Raw genomic sequence first — 24525 nt, 5'->3', positions numbered from 1 at the left:
CAGCCTCAGCTTTTTCCGTGCTCAGCCCGCCACCACTTCCTCATCAGGAAGTTGGCAGTCTGTCCTTTTGGCTCTGCAACTCAGGGGGTCATCATGAGAACACACAGTTCCCCACAATTATGTTGACATTTATTCCTTCTATACCTAATATGTTGAAATATTTTATTATAAAAGATATTAAGTTCTGTCAAATGCATTTTCTGCACCTATTGAGATGTTCATATGATTTTTATTCTTCTTTCTGTTAATTTGGCATATTATATTTCTTGATCTGTGTACGTTGAAATACCATCCTTGCATCCCAGGGATAAATTCCAATTGGTTAAGGTGTGTGTTCTTTTTAATGAGCTGTTAAATTAAGTTTGCTAGTATTTTGCTGAGGACTTTGTTATCTACATCCATCAGGGATATTGTCATATATATATATATATATATGTGTATGTATATATATATATATACATACATATATATATATGTATATATATATTTTTTTGGTAGTGCCTTTTCTGTCTTTGGTATCAGGGTAATGCTGGATTCATAAAGAGTTTGGAAGTATTTCCTTCTCTTTGATTTTTTGAAGGAGTTTGAGAAGAACTGGTATTAGTTCTTTAAATGTTTGATAGAATTCAGCAGCAAAGGTGAGTTTTTCTTTAACTATATATTTTTTTTTTTTTTTTAAGTGTTCTTGTCTGGCTTTGGTATTGGGGAAATGCTGGCCTCATAAAATAAGTTTGCAAATGTTTCCTCCTCTTTAATTTTTGGGAGGAATTTGAGAAGGATTGGAATTAATTATTCTTTAAATGCTTGGTAGAATTTACTAGGAAAATTATTCAGAACTGGGCTTTTCTTTGTTACAAGGGTTTTGATTAATGATTTATTCTCCTTACTCAAGATTGGTCTGCTCAGATTTTCTATTTCTTCATGATTCAGTCTTGGTAGATTGTGTATTTCTAAGCTTTTATCCACTTTATCTAGGTTATCCAGTTTATTGGCATATAATTGTTCATTGCAGTCTTTTATAATCTTTTGTATTTTTGTGATATTGTTTGCAATGTCTCTTCTTCCATTTATAATTTTATTTATGTGCATCTTTTCTCTTTTTGTCTTGGATAATTTACCTAAAGGTTTGTCAATATTTTTGTCTTTTTAAAAAACCAAAACCAACTCAGTTTTGATCTTTCTTATAGTCTTTCTAGTCTCAATTTCATTTATTTCTGCTATAATCTTTATTTTTTCCTTCCCTCTGCTAACTTATGGCTTAGTTTTTTTTTCCCCCTAGTCCCTTAAAGTATGAAGTTAGATTGTTCATTTGAGATTTTCTATCTTCTTAATGTAGGTATTTATCATTACTAATGTCCCTCTTAGAGCTGCTTTTCTGCATTCTATAAGTTTTGGTATGTTGTTGTTCCATTTTTGTTTGTCTCAAGATACTTTTTTATTTCCCTTTTCATTTCTTCTTTTACCCATTGGTTGTTCAGAAGTGTGCTGTTTAATTCCCACATATTTGTGAATTTTTCAGTTTTTCTCTTGCTATTGATTCTAATTTTACACCATTGTGATTGAAAAAGATACTTGATATGATTTCAATCTTCTTAATTAAATCTGTTAACAAAAACAATCTATTGTTTTGTGACCAAACATGTAATCCATTCTGGAAAATGTTCTCTGTGTGCTTCAGAAACATGTATATTCTGCTGCTGTTGGATGGAATGTTCTGTATGTGTCTGTTAAACCCATTTGGTCAATAGCGTTATCCAAGTCTACCTTTTTCTTATAGATTTTCTGTTTGGATAATCTACTTATTGTTGACAGTGGGATATTGAAGTTCCCTACTATTCTTATATTGCTGTCTATATCTCCCTTCAGTTTTGTTAATATTTTCTTTATATATATATTTGCTTTATATATATTTAGGTACTCCAATGTTGGACACATATATATTTAAAATTGTTATATCCTTTTGATGAATTGATACTTTTATAATTATATAATGACCTTCTTTGTGTCTTGTGGCAGTTTTTGACTAAAGTCTATTTTGTCTGATATAAGAAGAGCCACCCCTGCTCTCTTTTGTTTACCATTTGCATGAAATAACTTTTTTCATCCCTTCACTTTTAGCATATATGTATTATTCAAGCTAAAGTACATATCTTGTAGGCAAAATATTGTTGGATTTTTTTTTTTAGTCCATTCAGCCACTCTATGTCTTTTGTTTGAAGAATTTAACCCATTTACATTTAAAGTAATTATTGACAGATAAAAACTTACTGCCACCAATTTTAAATAATTTAAAAATTATTTTCTGACTATTTTGCAGTTCCTTTGTTTCTTTCTTCCTCTCTTGATGTCTTCCTTTCTGACTTAATAATATTTTTTTGTATTGGTATACTTTGATTCTTTTCTCTTTATCATTTTATATCTACTAGAAATTTTTTCTATGTGGTTATCATAAAATATCTATGAGATGTACATAAAACATCTTACAGTTATAACTGATAATAACCAAACTACAATTGTGTACAAAAACTCTACATTTTACTTCTCCTCATCCCTGTATATTATGTTATTGATATCACAATTTACATCTTTTTATATTGTATATTAATTAACAAATAATTTAATTATATTTATTTTTAATACATTTGTTTTTTAACTTTTATGCTTTAGTTAAAAATGATTTATGCACCACCATTATAGTGTTGGAATATTGTAAATTTGAATTTATACTTATTTTTACCAGTGATTTTTATACATTCATATGTTTTCATGTTACTAATTAACAAGCATCTTTTTGTTTCAACTTGAACAACTCCCTTTAGCATTTCTCGTAAGGAAGGTCTAGTGGTGACAAACTCCCTCAGCTTTTATTTGTCTGGGAAAGTCTTTCTCCTGTGTTTCTAAAGGACAGCTGTTTCAAGTATAGTATTCTTGCTTTGCAGTTTTTTTTTCTTTCTTTCAGCATATTTAATATATTATTCACTGTCTCCTGGCTTGCAAAATTTCAGCTGAAAAATCAGCTAGTAGCTTTATGAACATTCTCTTCTATGTGAAGAGTCATTTTACTCTTGCTGCTTTCAAAATTCTGTCTTTGACTTTTGATAATTTGATTATGATATGTCTTGGTGTAATCTTCCTTGGCTTGATCTTATTTAAAGAGCTTTGCACTTCATGAACCAGGTTGCCTATATCCCTCCCAAGATTTGAGAAATTTTCAGACATTATTTCTTTAATTAAGCTTCTTTTCCTTTCTGTTTTTCTTTTCCTTGTCAGTCTCCTATAATGCATATATGGGTTTACTTGAGGAGTCCAATAAATCCTCTAGGATTTCTTTACTCTTCTTCATTCTGTTTTCTCTCTCCTATGAATGGATAATTTCAAATGTTCTATCATTGAATTTATGGAATTTTTCTTCTGCTCAATTGAGTCTGCTGTCAAAGTTCTATTGCATTTTTCATTTTATTCATTGCATTCTTCACTTCCAGAATTTCTGTTTGGTTCTTTTAAAAAAAAAAATCTATCTTTTTGTTGAACTTCGAATTTTGTTCATGTATTGTTTTCCTGATTTTTGTTGTGTTCTCTATTTGTATTCTCTTGTAGCTTGCTGAGTTTCTTTAAAAACAATTATTTTGAATTATTTGTCAAACAATTCACAGTTCTCTATTTCTTTAGAGTCAGTTACTGGAAAATTATTGTGTTCCTTTGGTGGTGTCATGTTTCCTTGACTTTCATGTTCCTTGAAATCTTTCATTGCTGTCTTCACATTTGATGAAGGAGTCATCTCCTCCAGTCTTTACTGACTGGCTCTGGGAAAGGAAAACCTGCACCAGTTATCCCAGCTAGGGATTCTGGAAGTCTCTCAGAAATTTTCTAAGAGTTCACCCACTTCACTCATCTCGTTTCCTCTTTGGGGGTAAGCCTTAGGAGTATATGCCTTATCTTGATCCCACAAAGCCAGGACTTGTGCTGAGAGCCTCTTGTTTATTTTCCCTAGGGAAGTGCCCTGAAGTGTTCAAAGTTAAGTTTCTTATCCCAGTCCTGCAGAATTGAGCTGGCTGCCTGAGTGCATGATATGCAGAGGCTTGTACTCACTGTCTGCAAGGGCATGCAGAGAGCACTGGCTATGGAGGGTGCATAGAGTTCTGGGGCACAGGTGGGATAGTTAGGAGAGATTCATAGGTGATGCATTCTACAAGTTTTGTGTGTAAGCCCCTTGATGGAATTTGCAAGGTAGAAACTGTGGCTCTTTGTTGAGTTTCATGTCCCAGTTGCTGTGAGTCCCCACCCCTTTTCTCTGCTCCTTGCTACCTTCAGATTGTTCAGCTGTCAGTGTTTTGGGTAGGGTGAGAAAGAAATGTGCCTCTTGGGCAATACCCTACATGGCTGGGGAAGCCAGTTATTCACTATGCTCTTACTTTCTCCCATGGGAGAAATCACGAGCTGAGGAGTCTCTCTTGTCATTGAACTGTTCCCTTGGAGAAGTGTATTAGTTTATTTTTGTTGCTTATAACAAAATGCATGGAACTGGGTAATTTATAAGAAAATGAAACTTATTTGCTTACAGTTTCTGAGGTTGGGAAGTCCAAAGTCTATCTGGTGGTAGCAACAGTGACCCAGGGGTCTCATACTGCAAGATGGTGGAAGCAGAGAGAGCAGAGCAGAGATACTCTCCTCTTCTTTTAAAGCCCTTAAAACCATGCTCCTGACCACCATTTCTAATCCATTCACTACTGCATGGTCCTACAATCCAATCACCTCTTGAAGGCTCCACCTTTCAATTACCATAATAGGATTTCCCACCCTTTTAATAATCACAGTGGGGGCTAAATTTCTAATACATAAAACTCGGGGGACATGATTCAAGCTTCAGGGTGTTTGTGGGGGACATAGTTAATCCACTACAGGAAGGTTGACCCAGCTAAAGTGAAACTGTTCTTTTTACCCTCTTCAATGCATCTATCCCAGATTTTTGCTATGGTGGAGTGCTGGGGCTTCTCTGCTGTACTCCCAGGTTCCCACAAAGGTACTCTTATCCATGGGCAGCTGCCAAAATCAGTGTGTCTGTGGGAAGTTGAGGGCTGGAAACTCCTACTCTGCCATCTTGCTGGCATCAATTCTCAGTCTGTTAGTTTGTGAATGATGAAATTAAGAACTTCTTTTCACTTTTGCCTCAATATTCTTTGCTTAATTTTAATTTTTTATTTTTACTTTTGAGTTTCACATACACCCAGTTTACAGGGTCAAATCATTCAAAAATTAGGTTATTAAAAAATTTTCTTTTCACCCAGCATACCAAATACTTGTACTTATACTGAAATAACAAAGATATTTAATATACCAAAATAAACAGATATTTCATTCTCTGAAGATCTTCTGTGGATTTAGCTACTTATTGAGCCACTAATACAAAATCTGAAATAAGTCTAATTGTGACAAGTTAGAACAATGTTGTACTTTATTAGAAATTGACAAAAAGGAAAAAAAAAAAAAAAGGAAAAAAAAAAAAAAGGAAAAAAAAAAAAAAGGGCCCGCCTGGGGGCACACTGGAGAGTGGGGCGCTCCCGCTGAGGGTTCGGATCCCATGTGGAGACCGGTTCCCGCTCACTGGCTGAGCGTGGTGCGGGCGCAACACCAAGGGTTGCAATCCCGTTACCAGTAAGAAAAAAAAAAAAAAGGGCCCGCCTGGGGGCACACTGGAGAGTGGGGCGCTCCCGCTGAGGGTTCGGATCCCATGTGGAGACCGGTTCCCGCTCACTGGCTGAGCGTGGTGCGGGCGCAACACCAAGGGTTGCAATCCCGTTGCCAGTCAGTAAAAAAGACAAAAAGGAAAAAAAAAAAAAAAAGAAATTGATATTAGGTGCACATGATTCACATATAATTTCATACTAAGTATCTTTAATACTGTATTAAAGACAGGTATCCTTTTATTTTTCTACTTTTCCTAATGCCTGTTACCTATTTTTAAAAATTTTTTGCTAGTTTTATTAATGAAAAAAGTCATTAATGAGAAAAGCCAACATTTAGGATAACACTTTTCCAGTTATCTGCTCTGCCTCACGACTCTCTTCCTTGAGAGTATCCAGTGCCTTCTTTTTACCACCCCCAGGTTATTCCCTGCACCTACAATCAATGATGTGCTGGAGCTGGCCCAGCTTGACCTGCTTTCCCCAATAATTAGATTATTAGGTATCCTGTGGGTCTGTTGCTAAAGAGTTGGGAGCTTGAAATCTGACACTGGTGGGGTATTGACACCAAAGAAATCAGCAAATGCTACTAGGGCTTCCTCCATCCCTCCAGAGCCAGTTGTTCAATATTTACTTAGAGCACCACTGCCTACAAACCCTCAAAAAAAAAAAAGAAAACCTGAGAAATTTTATCCCTAAATCTACTGTTTACAAACAATAGGAGCAGCAAGCCCTCTAGTGGCTGTTGCCAGAATTGCAGAGGATGAGAAGATAAGGTAAAAAGATCAAGATTTCATCCCAAACACATCTTACATAAGGCTTTAGGATGATACTGTTGGTTGTTGCAGTTCAAAGTCACCTGCATCTGAGCAGTCTTTCCTCAAACCATCCAAAGAACGCCACTTAAGTAACTCTTTCCGAGGAGTTGTAAATATTTTCTTATTAAGAGTAGGCTTTTCTTTGTGTTCATGTAGCAAAGACTATATATTTTTTTAAGAACATGCATTTCTGTGGTTACTTTGGGCATGTGGCAGGAAAAGTGGGGTGTCCTGAAATTATCTGTATCCTTTAGCCTGGAGCAGGTGTCAGCTCAAAGGTGACTCCTCCGTGAGGCCTTTTCTGGGCACCTGCTTTAATCCAGTGCCCACTGTATTAGTCCGTTTCTGTTGCTTATAATAAAATACCTGGAACCAGGTTATTTATAAGGAAACAAAATTTATTGCTTAGAGTTTTGGAGACTGGGAAGTCCACTGTCCAGGGAACACAACTGGTGAGGGTCTTGGTGGCGGCAACAGTGACCCACGAGTCTCACGGCTCTCCTTTTAAAGCCCTCAGAGCCACACCATGACCACCATCATTAATCCATTCACTAGGCATGGTCCTCAGAATATAATCACCTCTTCAAAGCCCCACCTTTCAATTACCATGATAGGATTTCCCACCGTCTTAACAGTCACAGTGGAGATCAAGGTACTAATACATAAAACTTGCGGGACACAATCTATGTCATTCCATCTCTGGCCCCCAACGTTTACGTCCTCCTCACAGGTTAATACATTTATTCCATCCCCAACGTCGTACGTTGTTTCAACTCAAAAGTCCAAAGTCTCAAATTCCCATCTGTGAAATCAATACAAGTTATCTACTGCCAAGACACAATGGTGGGGCAAGCATAGTGTACACATTTCCATTCAAAAAGGGAGAAACAGGTCAAAAGAAAGGGGTAACAGGTCCTATGCAAGTCTGAAACCCAGCAGGGCAGGCATTAAATCTCAAAGCTGATGAAGCATGTACTTGAGTCCATGTTCTACATCCTCTGCACGCTGATGTGGGAGCTGGGTCCCCAAGTCCTCGGAGAGCTCCTCTGTTGAAGCACCTCAGGCGATGCTTCAGCTCTCACAGGCTGGCCTTTCACCCTGGTAGCTCCACAATTCTGGGGTCTCTATAGCGGTCCTACTCTTACAGCTCCACTAGGCACAACACTTTTGGGGATTTTCTGCTGTAACTCCAACCCCACGTTTCTACCTCACATTTCCACTTGGCATTGCTCTAGTAAAGGCTCTATTTGGTGAATCTGCCCCTGCAACAGATCTCTTCCTGGGCCCCCAGACTTTTCCATACATCCTTTGAAATTGGGGTGCAGGCTCCCAAGCTTTCACAGCTCTGGCATTCTGTGAGCCTGAAGACCTAACACCACGTGGATGCCACCAAGGCTTCTGGCTTATATATTCCAAATATATATTCTGGCTTGTATATTCTGGCTTGTGGCTGTGGGTCCAACCACACGTGGGGCCAATTTAGCCATGGGTGGAACAGCCAAAGCAGCTGAAGTGCAAGCAGCTTCCCGAGGTGGCCCTGGACAGTGAACCCATGGATGGCACCTCAGGCCTATTCCCCAAGACTATTCTGACTCCCTATTCCTCTGGGCCTGTAATGGAAAGGTGACCCCAAAAGTTTCTGCAGTGCCTTCAGGGCCTTTTCCCCCTTCTCCTAATAATCCCTTTCTTTTGTTCTAATCTTCTTAGCACCATTGCATTTTTCTCCTTAAAATGCTCTCTGCTTCTCTACTGCATAGCCAGGCTGCAAATTTTCCAAATATTTATGCTCTGCTTCCCTTTTAAATTCTGGCTTTACATCATGTCTTTGTTGCCATAACTCAGTGCAGGCTGTTACAAGTAGCCATGCAGCTTCCGGAATGCTTTGCTGCATAGAAACCTCTTCTGCCAAATACCCTAGTCCATCCAGTATCTTGAAGTTCCACATTCCATAAATTTCAGGGCATGAACAGAATGCAGCCAAGTTCCTTGCCAGTTCATAGCAAGGGTGACCTTTGTCCCAGCTTCCAGTAAGTCCCTTCTCATTTACATCTGAGATCTACTCAGATTCTATCAGAATTCTGGTCACCGCCATTTAACCAGTCTCTAAAACATTCCAAACTTTCTTTCCCCGGTTTTCTTGTCTTCTAAACTTTCACCAGCATCTAGGCTTTTCCTAGTCTGTTCCTCCAAATTCTTACAGCCTCTCCTCAAGTCCCCCAGTTCCAAAGCCAATGCACATTTTCAAATATTTGTTATAAGCAACACCCACTTTCAGTACCAACTTTCTGTATTAGTTTGTTTCTGCTGCTTATAACAAAATACTGACAATTGGGTAATTTATAAAAAAAAAAATGAAATTTATTGCTTACAGTTTTGGAGGCTGGGAAGTCTATAGTGCAGGGAACACATTTGGTGAGGGTCTTGGTGGTGGCAACAGTGACCCAGGGGTTCCACATGGCAGAAATAGCAGAGCGGAGTGAGAGAGAGTCTTACTTCTCTTCTTTTAAAGCCTTCAGAACCACACCTATGACCACCATTATTAATCCATTCAGAATCTAATCACCTCTTCAAGGCCCCACCTCTCAATTACCATAATAATATTTCCCCCCCTCTTATCCATTTCACCTCCTCACCATCCGTACATTGGTCATGTCACCAGGCTTGGTTTTCTTCAGATCACTACCTCTACCTGAAATCAGCATGTCTGTTTATGTGTTTACTGTCTGACCCACCTAGTAAAAGGGAAGCTGGAAGCTCAGTGTGAACAGGGCCTCTTTGTCTTACAATGTTTTCCCCACAGCAGCCCCTAGGTGTGAATCCTTGGGAAGGTTGCAGATGTCCATAGGCAAAAGAATTGGGAGCCCAGCACCCACCCACTGTCCCACCCCAGCTCTCATTTGGGTGTAGGGTGAGCAAGTTGGCCCAGTTTGCCCAGTACTGTTCCTGTTTTAGCATTGACAGTCCCCATCCTGGGAAACATTCCAGCCCCAGGCAGAACCAGAATGGTTGGTCACCTTATAATGAGCTATATACATTATGTAGAATTACCTTCTGGAATGATTTTGAAAAATAACTTAAATGACATTAATTTTTAAAAAAAACATTAGAGCTTTCTCTGAATAACAGAATCAAGCTTAGATTATCCTTTAGCACTCTGTGAAAAAAATGATTCGGGTTAGCAGAGTTAACCTATCTTAGCATATACATTTGTATTTGTCTTAGCACTTAAAATATGTGAGGATACTTCAAAAAGTTCATGGAAAAATAGAATTAAAAAGATAATACAAATCCATGAAGTTTCTGAAACACCTTTGTGTAGGCCACACTGAGAACATATAGGAATCACACAAAGTGCTTTTCCTATACGCTTACTTAGCAACAGTGAACACAGAAGACCAAATGTGTGGGGATTTCTCCCCACCAGCAAGCCAGCAACCAATTCTGCAGCAGACACCAGCTGAGTGTCCTCTAATTCAATTCTGACACTATCTATCTGGAGGTAGGGTCAGATCCCTCAGTTGGGCTCAGTCCTGCAAGACTGCCTCTCACTTCAGATGCTAATTGGAAGCCCCAGGTTCTGACTGACCAGCTATAAATTGGGATTCCCAAGCCCTCCTCCTTAGGTTCAACTTATTTTCTAGAACAGCTCACAGAACTCAGGGAAATACATACTTACATTTATGGGTTTATTATAAGGGATATTATAAAGGATACAGATGAAGAGAGAGATGCATAAGGCGAGGTCTGGGGGAAGGGGCGTGGAGCTTCCATGCCCTCCCCAAGTGCACTACCCTCCAAGAACCTCCATGTGTTCCACTATCTGGAAGTCTCCAAACCCTGTGTTCTTGGGTTTTTATGGAAGCTTCATTTCATAGGCATAATTGAAGCATGGACAACCATGTAGATATGTGATTGGACAAAAAGGGTCTGATCTAACACTAACAGACCGGGTGGGGAAACCCAGCAAGGCCTGTCCAGATTCTTCCCGGCCTCTCTGGGCAGCCTTCCTTCCTCCCAGGTATGGGACAGACCTCTCCTGACATGGTGGTCTTATGACCTACAATCAGACAACGTGGGCCAGAGAATTTCTTTATGGACAGCTCCAAGACAGAAAGGCAGGGGAAGGTTAGAACGAGCCAGAAACAGTGGATAAAAAACAAAATATACATATCATAATATCATAAACATGCTATTTTGAAGGTAATGTTTTTAATTTTAAATGTTATTGCAGAAATAATGTGTTAAAAACACTGCATGCAGGAGCCGGCCCGTGGCTCACTCGGGAGAGTGCGGTGCTGATAACACCAAGGCCATGGGTTCGGATCCCATATAGGGATGGCCGGTTTGCTCACTGGGTGTGCAACGTGCTGACAACACCAAGTCAAGGGTTAAGATCCCCTTACCGGTCATCTTTTAAAAACAAAACAAACAAACAAAAAAAAACACTGCATGCAAAACTCATTGCTGGTAGGGTTAGAAACTTCCCACTTGAAGTCACTTTGACACCTCTAAGCTTTTTTTCCCCCTCTTTTGTAACTTTAATTGAAGCATTGCTATTCATTTTTTAAACTCTCTCTTACAAGCACCAAATTTTAATATCTAAGTCAATTTGGGGGGAAAGGATCACCATCAAGAACTTCCCTCTGGAACAAAATAATGATGTTCATTCCTCTAAACAGCCAAATTGAAGGTCTACCAAAACCAAAACAAAAATAGCCCACATAGAAATAAAAAGTAACAAAAATTGCATGGGGGGGGGGTGGTCAGTGCATTCAGCAGTCTGCGCATTTAGCAGTCTGCGCTGTGTTGTCTAATCGTCCTTCGGTTGACTTTCAAAAAAATAACACCCTAGTTCATCAAAATATACATTTTCCATTCTCTTTTTAAAATAAAAAAAAAATAATTAAAAAAAGAAAACTAAGGAATTCGCAATGAGTTGCCTTACTCATATTGATGGCGTGTACAGCACATGGAGGTCAGGAAGGCTATTTGCAACGTACGTGATTAGGGGACATTCATCTTCGAGGTTTCACTTTCTTCCAAACAGTGTAAAATACCCACAATTCCAAGCATGAAGGGACACAGATGATCTTTGAAAATTCCACAGCACAATACAGGCACCCAAGCTGTTCTTCATAGAGTGACAGGGCATCTGTCAAATTGGCACAGTTCCCCTGTGTGAAATATTTCCCATCCTGTTTCAATACTTTCATTGAGAGGACTGAGAAACTCCCACGTGGCACCAAATCGTTAATCGCATAATCAAACTCTCTCCCTTCCGTGGCTACCTCTTCAGTACTGGAATACAGTCTTCCCTGAGAACCTGAGAGCAGTCTCCTTTAAGACTGTCTAAGACGTCGCCACATGTTTTTCGCATGTATTTTTTACATCCATTTGGTCAATCTCTACCATAGTGACCATCTTTCGTTTCAGTTTGACTATTTCACATAATATGCCCCCATCTCTGCCTCCCAGAATCAGTACCTCCTTGCCACTGTCATCTTCTCTGCCACTGCCCACGATGGCCCGGGTATACACCAAATCCCTCTCCGCCAAATTAACATCCCCACTAAGGATCAGAAGATTTCCAAATTGCTTCGAGTGCAGAATTTAAATGTTCTGATAAGGTGAATCTTCAGCATGCACCATTTCATCTATGGTGTGCTCAACCGGGCGCCCATCAGCAGCGCCAGTATCTGTCTATGGCCCGTCCTCAAACTATGGGTGGTAATCGCTTCACCCGCCCAGGACTGTCCTGACTCGATTCTTTCATCCTCTCTTCTACTTTGTTCAAAAGGCCGTCAATTTCTTCTTTGCCCTGCGCATCACTGTCTTAACTCTAAAGGTCCAGCAACACTAATCCATGTGGGTAAATTCTCAAATGGGCAAAGCTGCCGTTTATGTTTTTGTAGGTTGCTAAGAAGCCGTGTTCCTGCCAGGTGTGCACCAACTCTGCCATCCCCTGCTCCTGGAAGATGGACTGGAAGCCTTTCAGAATGGTCTCACCGTCAGCTTTGGGGGCGAGCATGAAGTCAAGCGTGCTGTGCCCTGCTGCTGCCACAGTGAGGCAAGACCCTGTGCCATGCCTGAGGGAGGCGGCCGCGGGACACTGGGGTCTCTCATAAGTTTATTCATGTTTCCTTTACATTTTCTTCCTGAATTTTTTTTTTAAAAACCCTCAAAATTGAGTTTTTAATCTTTTATTTAAAAAAACTGTTTTGGGGCATTTCTCCTTGAAACTGTGGGAAAGACTGCTGTCAAGAGAAGTCATTACGCTAAAACATCCGCTAAACTATGAAGGTTGTCTACATTAGGAAGGGATTAGTTGGCTTTCAGTTTACATTGATTAGAATGACCTGCTGAAGGGACCAAACATTTCAGAAGATAAATTTAAAATCTCTACTTGGGGGGCCGACCGCGGCCCCGTGGCTCACTCGGGAGAGTGCGGCGCTGGGAGCGCGAGACCGCGGGTTCGGATCCTACATAGGGGTGGCCGCTGTGCTCACTGGCTGAGCGTGGTGCAGACCACACCGTGCCGAGGGTTGAGATCCCCCTACCGGTCAAAAAAAAAAAAAATCTCTATTCGGTGAATTCAAATGCAACCTTGTGTAATCTGAAACCACTCACAGAGCACAGAAGAGTGTGATTTCTATGTGCTGCTGAAAAAGTGTTAGGAATAGCTGAACATGAGACTGAGTGTTTTTTGTGTCATCTGCCAGCAAGAACACATTGGACAGAGGCACTGAAGCCATGGGACTGTGGAGGGCAACAGGTGGTGACCAGAATGCACATCATCCCATCTGCTCTTTCCAGTCTTCGTTCTTGCCCCAGTCAGGATTTCCACCTATCTTCTGAAATCATGAAGAGCCAGCACAGGAGAAAAGGGCACAGGAGCAATATGTACAGCTTTACTAGTCTTCACTGACTGTTGATGTTGGAGAGGGATTCTGAATCTACCCATTTCCCTTTCGTATCACTGTTCCAAGGCCAACGAGGGGTCTGTAAGACAAAAGTCCTGAGTATAAATCTCAAGTCTATAGTTACCCGCTGGGCTCACACCCATAGCATTCCTCAAAGTGTGATCCAGTGAACACCTACATCCCCAAATCACATGGGGTGCTTACTAAGAATGCAGGTTCCTGGGCTCTGCTAAATCAGAATTCCTGGGGGTGGGCCTCAGGAACATGTCTTTGTAAGAAACCTTCTGGATGGTTCTGAGACATAATAGGGTTAAGCCTCGGTGACTCTTTGCTATGGTCTGAATGTGTCCCCCAAAATCCATGAGTTGGAAACTTAATCCCCAATGCAACAGTGTTGGGAGGTGGGGTCTAAAAGCAGGTGCTTAGGTCATTAGGGCTCCATCTTCATGAATGGATTAATGTTGCTATAAAAAGGGCTTGCAGAAATGGGTTCTCTCATGACCTTCTGCCTTCCCAAATGAGGACACAGCAAGAAGGTCCTCACCAGGTATTGCCACCTTGATCTTGGATTTCCCAGCTTTCAAAACTGTGAGAAATATGTTTCTGTTCCTTATAAATTATCCTGTTTCAGATATTTTGTTATAGCAGCACAAAATGGACTAAGACACGCTTGATCTTTAAAACACATCTAACTCTCAGACTCCCCTCTAAAGAAATATTTCCAGGCAAATTGCCATCCAGGTTGTGCCCATGGGGAAGACCCTCCTTGACATCTTTCTCTGTGGAAAAATATTTGTGAGCCCTGAAGTTGTTAAATCAAGTGCACGCAAAAGTGCCTCCCTCACCTCATCTCTTGAAATGCAAGAAACAGCCCATCTCCCAAGTAAACATTATGTATGAAATAGTACTCGTCAGTCCTCTCTGAAGAACTTTACATCTTTTCGCTTTCACTTGGACTTGAAAAAGCCAGGTGTCAAGTAAGCCTTTTCCCTGAGCCTGTTTTTCTCTGAGAGATGACAAGCCACTCCACAGGTCTGGCGACCCCATATCTCCTGCAGTGTTCCCCTCAGTGGGGGACAAGCCAGACTTGGAGCTGCCTGGGGCCCTGTCGCTCTCACACTGTGGCCAATACTCTTCAGTGCAACAATATCATAGTAGGCATTTTTAGAAAGCAAATCTTCATTGGACACTCAGAAAGAGTAAACTATTAAAACATAATTAAGTAAATTAACAATAACTGGTTTCTGTGTAACTACAGCACAGAATAATGCCACATATGTTGGAGTATTATATAACAGTGGACTTTAAAACACAAAAATAGATCTTGATAAAAAGCACTAAGTGCAAATAAATTTTAAAATATATGTAATTTAAAATACTATATAATTATTACAGATAGAAAATTAAGGAATCATTTTCATAAATAGTTTCTACATTCTCTTCTTATGGTTGCCAGAATCATGGGCCAGCTTGTTTTGGACTATCTCTAAAGAGGACAGCTGCTATCTGAAAAGCATAAACAACTTTTAACTAAGAAACACTGAACATTGCCTGGGGCAGAAGACGTCCCTAGGCTGAAATTGAAGGCTTCCCACCTGACTCCACCACTCTCAGACAATTGACTTCCCTTTGCCACTACCTGGGAAATGGGCATTGCTGTCAAGGGTCACTCCATGGCAATCTTCCCCATGTGACACCTTTCCCACCTGGCTGCTCAATATAATACATTTAGGCCCAAACCTGCTCACCCCAGTTCTAGAGAAGCTTGAGATACAAGTTCTAACAAGTCCCAATTATGCAGCATGCTGGTAGAAACTCAGAGTAAAAGGTACCTGGATAGTGAAAATAAACAGCACAAAATTCTTGTGCCTAACCTCATGAGAGCCCCTCAAAACCTATTTCAGAGCACACTCACTTCTCATTTGGTTTTCTGTGGCTATTTCAGATCACGAGTAGCATCAGAAGGAAAAGTATAAATGGGGACAGAGATGACCACTTAAATAATAGATGAATGAATTTGCCAATGATCAACCAAAGAGAAAACATATTAGTTAACACAGTTAGGAGTTAGTTAGTACCTACGGCAAAGCAGGCACTGTGCAGCCCTGGAGAGACAAAAATGAATAAGACCCTGAACTCGCCCTTTTGATATACACAATCTGTATGTTAAGACTAACACATAAATAATTAACTTTAATATAATGAAAGAAAGTATCAATTATTTGGTACAGGTATCAAACTTGGCCTAACTTTTGTAAAAAATGAATTTGCTGGAATGGTATTGGGTAACTCATAAAATTGTTAGTTAATCTGAATCAGGCCAAGAGGACAGAAACCACAGAAACACAAAGATCTCGATAATGAGAATTCATACACTGTCACCTAAGGTTGCCGTGTTACCTACTGGCTCTCATCTCTGTCCCAAGAGGCCTCTGACCAATGCATTGCAAATATCACTGACAGGGTAGTGGAATGTTGGTTAGCATTCAAGCTGAGTACTCCCCTGCTACCCAGTGGAACACAAGCCAAAATGACATCTAGAAACTGCATCCAGAGGCAAGATGTGGTGCCACATTTGTGGCTACAGATTGGATTATGTTGCTGGCAAACTGGATACTTCGTTGTGGCCAGATGAGTTTCATAAATAAAAGTCCATGTTGTTGAATCCAAGATAGCAGAAGAATCTTTTCATAATTAGTCAGTGCTGTGGTTTGAATGTGTCCCCCCAAAAGCATGTTTTAGAAACTTAATGCCATTGTAACAGCATTAAGAGGTGAGACCATTAAGAGGCCAGGAGGACTCTGTACTCATGAACAGATTAATGCTGTCATCGAAGGAGTGGGCTAATTATAAAAGGGCGAGTTTCGTCCCCCCACCTTCTGCTCTTCTGCCATGTGAGGACACAGCCTTCCTCCCCACTGGAGGATGCAGCATTCAAGGCACCTTCTCGGAAGCGGAGACCAGGCCCTCACCAGACAGCCTCCAGAACTGTCAGAAATAAATCTCTATTCTTTATGAATTACCCAGTCTCAGGTATTCTGTTATAGCAGTGCAAATGGACAAAGACAATTATCCAGACCACAGAGTCTCCTGTGATAGACAAAAATAAATTTGGTCTTTGTCTCTGGTTCCTGGCACAGAGCACCTAAAACCCTGGGAGTTTCCTGAGTGATAGGAGTATCTTTTGTATTCATAAAAAGCCACTTTCTACTGCACCTGAGTTTATGCTAATGAGGTGACTCAGGGTGGGGCCCCTAGCTAGTAGCTTCAGGATGGGGTAGGTCACCCGAAAGACCAAAGATGTGATTAGAAGGTTAAAACTTTCAGCCCCACCCTCTGACCTCCTTGGAATGGGAGGGGGGCTGGAACGGGGGAGGTATAAAAACAGGAACAATAATTGAGCTTCTGGGTTGGTGAACACATCGAGGAGGGTGGCATGCCTGGAGAGGGTGTGAAAGCTCCATGCCACCAACCACCCCCCATACCTTTCCCTGTGCTTCTCTTCCACCTGGCCGTTTCTGAGTCGTATCCTTTACAATCGACCAATAAACCTAAGTGTTTTCCTGAGTTCTGTGAGTTCTAGCAAATTATCAAACCTGAGGAAGAGGTCCTGGGAATCCCTAAATTTGTAGTCAGCCAGGCAGAAGTGTGGATAGTCTGGGCACCCCATTGTGGGGGGTGGAGGGGGCAATCGTGTGGTACTGAGCTATTTACCTGTGGGATCTTCTGCTAATCCCAGGAGTTAGTGTTGGGATTTAATTCAGTCATTGAACACTTGGTTCAGCAATCGGTTCAACTGTGGAGTAGCTGGTGTTGAAGCATCAGTGAACTGGTAGTGGAAAGTACACCAATATTTGGTGTCTGGAGAAGAAAACTTCACAGCCTCCTATGGTAAGGGGCTTCTGGTTAGCATTCAAATTGAGCCTAAGTATTCTTGGGCTTTGGGCCTATTCCAGGGGATTTGGTCACATATCCCTGCCCCAATCTTCTTGACATCAGATCTCCAATTTTAGTTCTTCTAATTACCTGATCATTGACAGGACTGGGTTGAACGACTGAAATGCCTGACAGAGCATCGTCTTTTTCTCCTTGTCTTCTACCTTTGACCCCTGTTCTTTCTATTTGGCTATTTACCTTCCCTATCCTGTGAACTTAGACTGGCCAATAAACCACAGGCTATCAAAAACAGTAATTAGTAAATACTGTCCTGATGGTGATCAGGATTGTACCAAACATGGGACATGAAAACGGGAACGACCTCCCACCTCAGGTTTTGGTTAAAATAGAAAACTCCTGCCTAAGCCAAAACTGCAAGGACATATTGTCAAGTTTCTCTCATCCTATAGAAGCCCTGATGCTTCTTCAGTCAGGGGTTGCCCAGTGCACATCAGCTGAATGAAACTTTTAACCTCTGTTTAGTCTCTTGACTCACGTTCTTTTTACACCAGGAACAAGCACATATCTGAAGCACTGGCCATCTTGGTTTGCAGGCTGAGTGAATGTTGAGATATTCTACCCAAACCACACCTATTTGGAGGTGTTTTTCCTTCTCTATTGTTTATCAGAGCCACGTGAAATGATGCAATGCCTCAGCGGCTCCCTTCTTTCCGGTGCTGCTGTCTCCTTACACCAGGCTCCTTTATTTTTCTTTTTCAATGGTCAGTGGGTCATGGGGCTCTCCTTGTGCTGCCCCTATGTGGGCTGAGGGAGTTGGAAAAGCAGTGATGGGGCACTCTGAGAAGTGAATCGCTCAAGCATGTGACTTCCAGACACCACCTGTGTGTTTTCGGGGACTCACCAGACTCAGTGCAGTACTGACTACATACACGTTATGCTGCAGCATCCCTGGGCACAACTGACTTCACAGCCAGGTAAATCTACTGGAACGCAGTTCACAATGGGGATCTTGGACCATTGGAGTCCAGCTTACTGGGGACATCCATGCCCATGATAGATATACATCTGCATGTCTTTATTCTGATGTTTTCAAATTCTTTCCTCTATGTTTTATGCCAGGATTTCTGGCCCTGTAATGTCACTTTGCTTGAGTGAGCATTCAGTGTAGGTTTGTGATAGCCAAGCTAGCAAACTGTTAGAATTATAACCAGCAGCAAGCTAGCACCTCAAATGCACAACTTCTGGTGAGGACATCCATATAAACAATGTCGCCCCTCTCTAAAGTCAGGTTTTTCCCTTCATAGTCTACCACCCTCAAAATCATTTCCCTAAAGTATTAATTGATGAGTGCCTACAGTTCCTCCTCTTTCTTACTCTGATTCTGCAGTACACACACACCTCAGACAGGTCAGGTTTGAATATTTGTTACTCAGCTGAACGGCAGTGAGGGTTAGAGTAGGAGAATGCTGCTTTTTTTCTACAAGGGCAACATCGCCAAGCTAGAGAAGCACGGGGGTAGAGGGTATGTGAGATTGTTTGAGAGAGACTTTGGGACTTGGGGATCTCTGAGTCTTCCCACTTTCCCCAGATAATACCAATACCAATTTCAGGAACCCATCATTTCCAAGTCAGTGCTGTAAACTTCACGTAAGAAACCTGGTGAGATGGTGAAGTCAACTGGCACTTTAATTCAGGAACCTGCAAAATCAGTCTCTGAGACTATTTTTTCAGAGATTTCAAGGCCAAAGCTCCAAAGATTCTTTGAGGACACCAAGGAAAGACCCTGAGATTTATTTCATGCCTCACAGGTGAACTGAGATTCACAGTGTTCTTTTCTCATTTTAAATCAGCTCATGAGTCCTAAATAGTCACCTCTCCAGAATAAAGAACCTAACTTGCTCAGTTTGTGCCATGTGCTCTCTCAGGTGGTTGAGGGTTAGGGTCCTGGGTTTGGTAGCCAATGCAAATCAAATAGGCAGTTCCCCAAAGGAAGGGCTGCTGGCAAGTCAGAAATGAAAGGTGTCCATGACGGGGCTGTTGTGGTGGTAAATAGAAAGCACAAACGAAACAGGAAGAACAGAATATGTTGCTTTCACCTGCAGTAGAGAGAGAAATGCCTGAGGAAAGCCATATGGACAAGGTATATATCAGGAACTTCGGAGGGAAGAATGGGAATTTGCCACACAGGAAGGAAATTCAGGACCAACATACTCCTCAAAAAACATAATAATCCTGGAGCTGTGTGGAATAGCCCTTAGTCAACCCTGAAGATAGCGCTCAGAACGAGTTATGTGCAAGAGTGCATGCCCCATGTCTGTGTAGACCAATGGGGTGGACTTAGGTATTAGACCCAAGCCAGTGAGACCCAGGACACATATCACTGACGCGTTCTCAGTCAGTTGTGGCTCCCCTTGTCTTGGCCAGAGTCATAGCATTCCTCCAAGTTCCCTCGAGAGCTTGTTGAAACAAAGGCAGTCCAGCCTGGGGCTTGGGCAGTGTCAAAGCACCCAGCTGAGAAGAAGGGGTGGGAGCGGGTTTACTAATAGCAGGACCTGCAGAGGGCTCTTCCTAGATATAGGATAGAGGGGACCAAGACCATCTTGTCCTGTGGCATCCTCATTTCTTAAAAGATTTAAAGTAGTCTGAGGGAGTGGGGAGATGTGGTGAGCTCTGCCTTCAAGTGTAAATACAGAGAGGAGCGTAGCAGGTAGTTCAGTTCCCATCTGTGAGAGAAGGTGGGGCCTACGGACCAGGAGACCACCACGTTGCACTTGCTAACAACCGCTAGAGCAAGGGTGGAACTTAGGTTTCCCGTCCCCCAGGAGAGTGCTTACATGTTAAACTCCCTAAAATCTATGCCACTTTTGAGGTAGGACTTTCTAGCGGCATGTTGCAGTAAATTTTAGTTTTATAAAGCCATGCTTAAATTTATAATTCATACTTATTTTTAAAAATGCTTTACTTTGAAATAATTTCAAGTTTATAGAAAAGTTGCAAGAATGGCACAAAGAATCCTATGCACCTTTTACCCAAATTTACCAATTTTTCACATTGTTTTATTGCTTTCTCTGTCACTACCTCTTTTTTCTTTATATACTCACACATGTACATTTGTAAAAGAATGTCCTTGTTTTTAAGAAATATACTATATGTGTGTATGTGTACATGTATAGTGATATAAACATGCAAGGGTACTTCAAAAAGCTCATGGAAAAATTGAATTAAAAGGTAATACAAGTTTCTTCCATGAACTTTCTGAAGACTCCTAATATGAGTACATATATCTTGTACACATATACAGTATAATATATGCATACGAATTTTGGCCATTTGAGAGTAGGTTCCAGACACCACACTCCCTTATCCCTTAATACTGAAGTGAGTATTTCCTAAGAACACTTAACCACAGTGCACTTACCAAATTCAGAAAAGTTAACACTGACACCATACTTTATATAATCTACTATCCTTTCAATGTCTCAAAAATGTCCATTAGAGTAATTTTTCCTGGTACAGAATCACACATTGCATTTTGTTGTCATTTCCCTTTGGTCTCCTTTAATCTAGAACTGTTCCTCACCCTTCATATTTCATATTACTGACATTTTGAATATTACCATCCACTTGTAGACTCCCATTTGATGTTTCCTTGCGGGGGCGCACCTGGGGTCCTCCTGCAGACCCAGAAGGAGAAGGAGCCGACAGGATTACCCCCAGTGTTGGGACCGAGGGATCTCGGGGAAAAGTGAGCCTGCTGCCCGCCAACCCAGCCCCGTGAAAGAGACACTCAGACGCGGCAGGGGTTCTGTCACTTTATTGCCATTACACTGCAATTTATATAAGCCAGCAAGTAGTGGCTTTCCAAGAACTAACCAATCAATCAAGGATCACGCGGGCATGCATTTTGTACTCACATGTTGAGCATAGCGATCACGCAGGGTTCACGAGTGCAGAAATACTGGAGGACCAATAAAAACCTTTTGGAGCTGTCTTGGGTTACACCTCCCCTACTTTCCACAAGCGCCATCTTCATCCTCCACCCATAGGCACCATGTGGCTCACAGATAATGTTTGCTCCTAAAAATGGGCCCAACATTTCCTCACAATTAAACCGATGTTATGCATTTTTAGCTGAAATATGGCTTAGGTGGTCACAGTTTCTGCATCTAATCATGTTGATATAGAGAGGGATAGATACAGGAAAATATACCTATAGATATATGAACCTTATAAATGTGTGTGTTATTTTCTGGGGTATAGAACCACTAGTAGTGTTGCTATGTAATAGCAAATCCACGTACTTAATTTTGCTAGGTATGACCACGTTGCTTCCAGGAGGCATGCGTCAGCTAATATTCCACCATGAGGGTTTCTATATCCTACAGTCCTCACTAACATTTGATGATATCTGATTTTCTAATTTTTGCCAATCTAATGAGTGTAAAGAAGCAGCTCATAGTTGTTTTAATTTGCATTTCTCTGATTACAAGTGGTTTCATATACTGTTAGCCTTTCAGATTTTTCTCTTTTGTGAATTACCTATTTATATCTTTTGCCAAAATTCTGTTGGGTATCTGTTTTTTCTCGTATAGTATTGTAAAAGTTCTTGATAAAATCTTGATATTAATTCTGTGTTAAGTTCCTTGCAAATATCTTGTGTCAGGCACCTGATAAAATTGATTGCAAATATATTTTGTCTTCATCTGATATGGTGGTCTACTCTAGATGTCCCTATTGAACACAAATACTTTTCTTGTAGTCAATGCATCAGTTGTTTGCCTTATGGTTACTGTCAGATAAATATTCTGCTTCTTGTGATCCCAAGATCACAAAGATGTTTTCCAACATTTTCATCTATTAGCCTTATAATTTTTTCAAATTTTCTACATACATTGGAATAATTTTCTTGACTATATACTTTCCCCACTGATATGTGGTGCCAAGCTTACTAAACATTCACTCTCCACATATACGTGGGTCTATTTCTACATTCCTTATTCTGTTGGTTTTATGTGTTTTTCCTGCATTCTCTAATCATTTCCAAAATTGATTAGCTATTATGGATGTTTATTCTTCCATATAAATTGTACAGTTGGTTTTTTAACTTTCTCAAGAAACTCTCTGGAATTTTTGGGGGGATTGCAATAAATTTATAAACTTATAAATTTATTTGGGGAGTACTGACATCTCATGGTATTATATTGACAGTACCACAACTGTGTTATATCTTACATTTATATACATCTTTTGTTGTCTTTCTAAAGATCTTGTGCATTCATTGTTAGCTAAGTCTTAGATACTTTATAGCAGTGCCTGCAATCTTTTTCACATCATGGTACACATAGAAAATGATCATATTTGTTTGTGGTGACAGCTATTCCCAATTTTAAAGGAGATGTCTAAACTTTTTTTATTAAACATGTGTTTGCTGTAGGTTTTTGTATGTAGCTTCTATCAAGTAAGAAAGTTTCCCTCTATTCTGATTTTTATTATAAATCAGGATTCAACTTTATTAGATGCTATTTCTGCATGTATTGACATGGTATTTCTGTTTCCTTCTATCCATTAATGTGTGAATTACATAGATTGTTTCCTTGCCATTAAATTACTTACTGTTGAGTTTTTGAGACAAACCCTACCTGATAGTGATACAATTTTTACTACAATGTTGGGTTTAGTTAGCTGAATGTACCTCTGCATTGAAAACAGAAATGACTGGGCCGGTCACTGGTTCACTTTGGAGAGCGTGGTGCTGACAACACCAAGTCAAGGGTTAAGATCCCCTTACTGGTCATCTTTAAAAAAAAAAAAATTAATTAATTAAATTAAATTAAATAGAAATGACTCTAATTTCATTTCTCTTTTACTATTCAACTTCTCTGGCTCTGGCATAAGGAATGCTAGCCTCATGAGTTGGACTGTATTTCCTCTTTTTCTAATATGTAGACCAACTTGCTTAAAAATCTGTTTTACCTAGGTTTTCGAATTAGAATATAGCTTGTGTGTTTTCTTCATGATGCATTCTGACACCCTTCTGATGCTGCAGAGGTTAGAAAACTAAGAACATTTCATGGATTTCATTGCAGCTGTATTCTGGATGTAATTAGGTTTTCCCCCATCAGGTATACTTGTATGAGACATGAATTAAAAACAAAAATAGACTGGAGTGTATCAGTTGTCTGTTTTTGCAGAATAAACTACTCCCCCAAAATTAGTGACTTACATCAATGATTTATTCTTTCTCAGAATTCTGAGGGTTGGTCGAGCAGCCCCTTTGTTCATTTTTCTTGGTTCCACTCAGGGGCTGCATTCAGCACCACATGTACATGTTTGGCAGCCGGTGTTAATTGATGGCTAGGCAACCTAGTTCTCTAGATGTGTTAGTCCATTTCTTTTGCTTATAACAAACTACTTGGAACTGGGTGATTTATAAAGAAAATGAAATTTATTGCTTACAGTTTCAGAAGCTGGAAGTCCAAAATCCAGGGAACACATCTGGTGAAGGCTTCCTTTGGTGGTGACTTTAGTGACGGCAGATTATCACATTGTAAAAAATGGTGGAGCAGAGATCAAGACAGACTCTCCCTTTCTTCTTTCAAAGCCCTCAGAACCACACGCCTGACCACCATTTTTAATTCATTCACTATGGCATGGCCCTACAATCTAAACATCTCTTCAAGGCTCCACTTTTCAATTACTATAGTAGGATTTCCCATCCTCTTAACAGTTACAGTGGGGGCCAATTTTCTAACACATAAAACTTGGGGGACACAATTCAAGCTTCAGTGAGTTTAGGGGGGGGACATTCAGTCTATTATGCTATATATCTTCCTGATGGTCACATTCCTGAGCAGTATTCCAAGAGGAAGAAGGTAGAAACTGCAATATCTGTTAAGTACGAGCCTCAGAATTTGCATTATGTCACTTCAGCCACATTCTACTGGTTAAAGCAAGCCACAAGACAAGCCCGAGGGTAAAGAAACGTCTATGGAAAGAGCAGTGAAGTCACATTGCAAAGAGGTATGCATACAGGATGGAAGGTATTTGTAACAATAATTTAAAATTTATCCCAGGGAGGGATGTGGTATTTGCAGCAACTAATTTTGCTACTGCAGATGGTAGCAGGAACAAAGTGATTGCAGCCAACAGTTCTGGTGATAAATTCCCAATCTCTGTCAACTTCCTAAAACTTATCAACAGCTCCAAAGT

General features: G+C 40.5%; 1 pseudogene; it reads right to left on the bottom strand.

Annotated features, from left to right (window-relative positions):
- Positions 1-11514: 11514 nt before the first annotated feature.
- Positions 11515-21343, bottom strand: LOC103588380 (annotated as a pseudogene).
- Between the last annotated feature and the right edge of the window lie 3182 nt (positions 21344-24525).

This window comes from Galeopterus variegatus, unplaced genomic scaffold, assembly GCF_000696425.1.
Source record: "Galeopterus variegatus unplaced genomic scaffold, G_variegatus-3.0.2 Scaffold564, whole genome shotgun sequence".
NCBI classification, from domain to species: Eukaryota; Metazoa; Chordata; class Mammalia; order Dermoptera; family Cynocephalidae; genus Galeopterus; species Galeopterus variegatus.
This window is presented reverse-complemented; position numbering and strand designations above follow the sequence as displayed.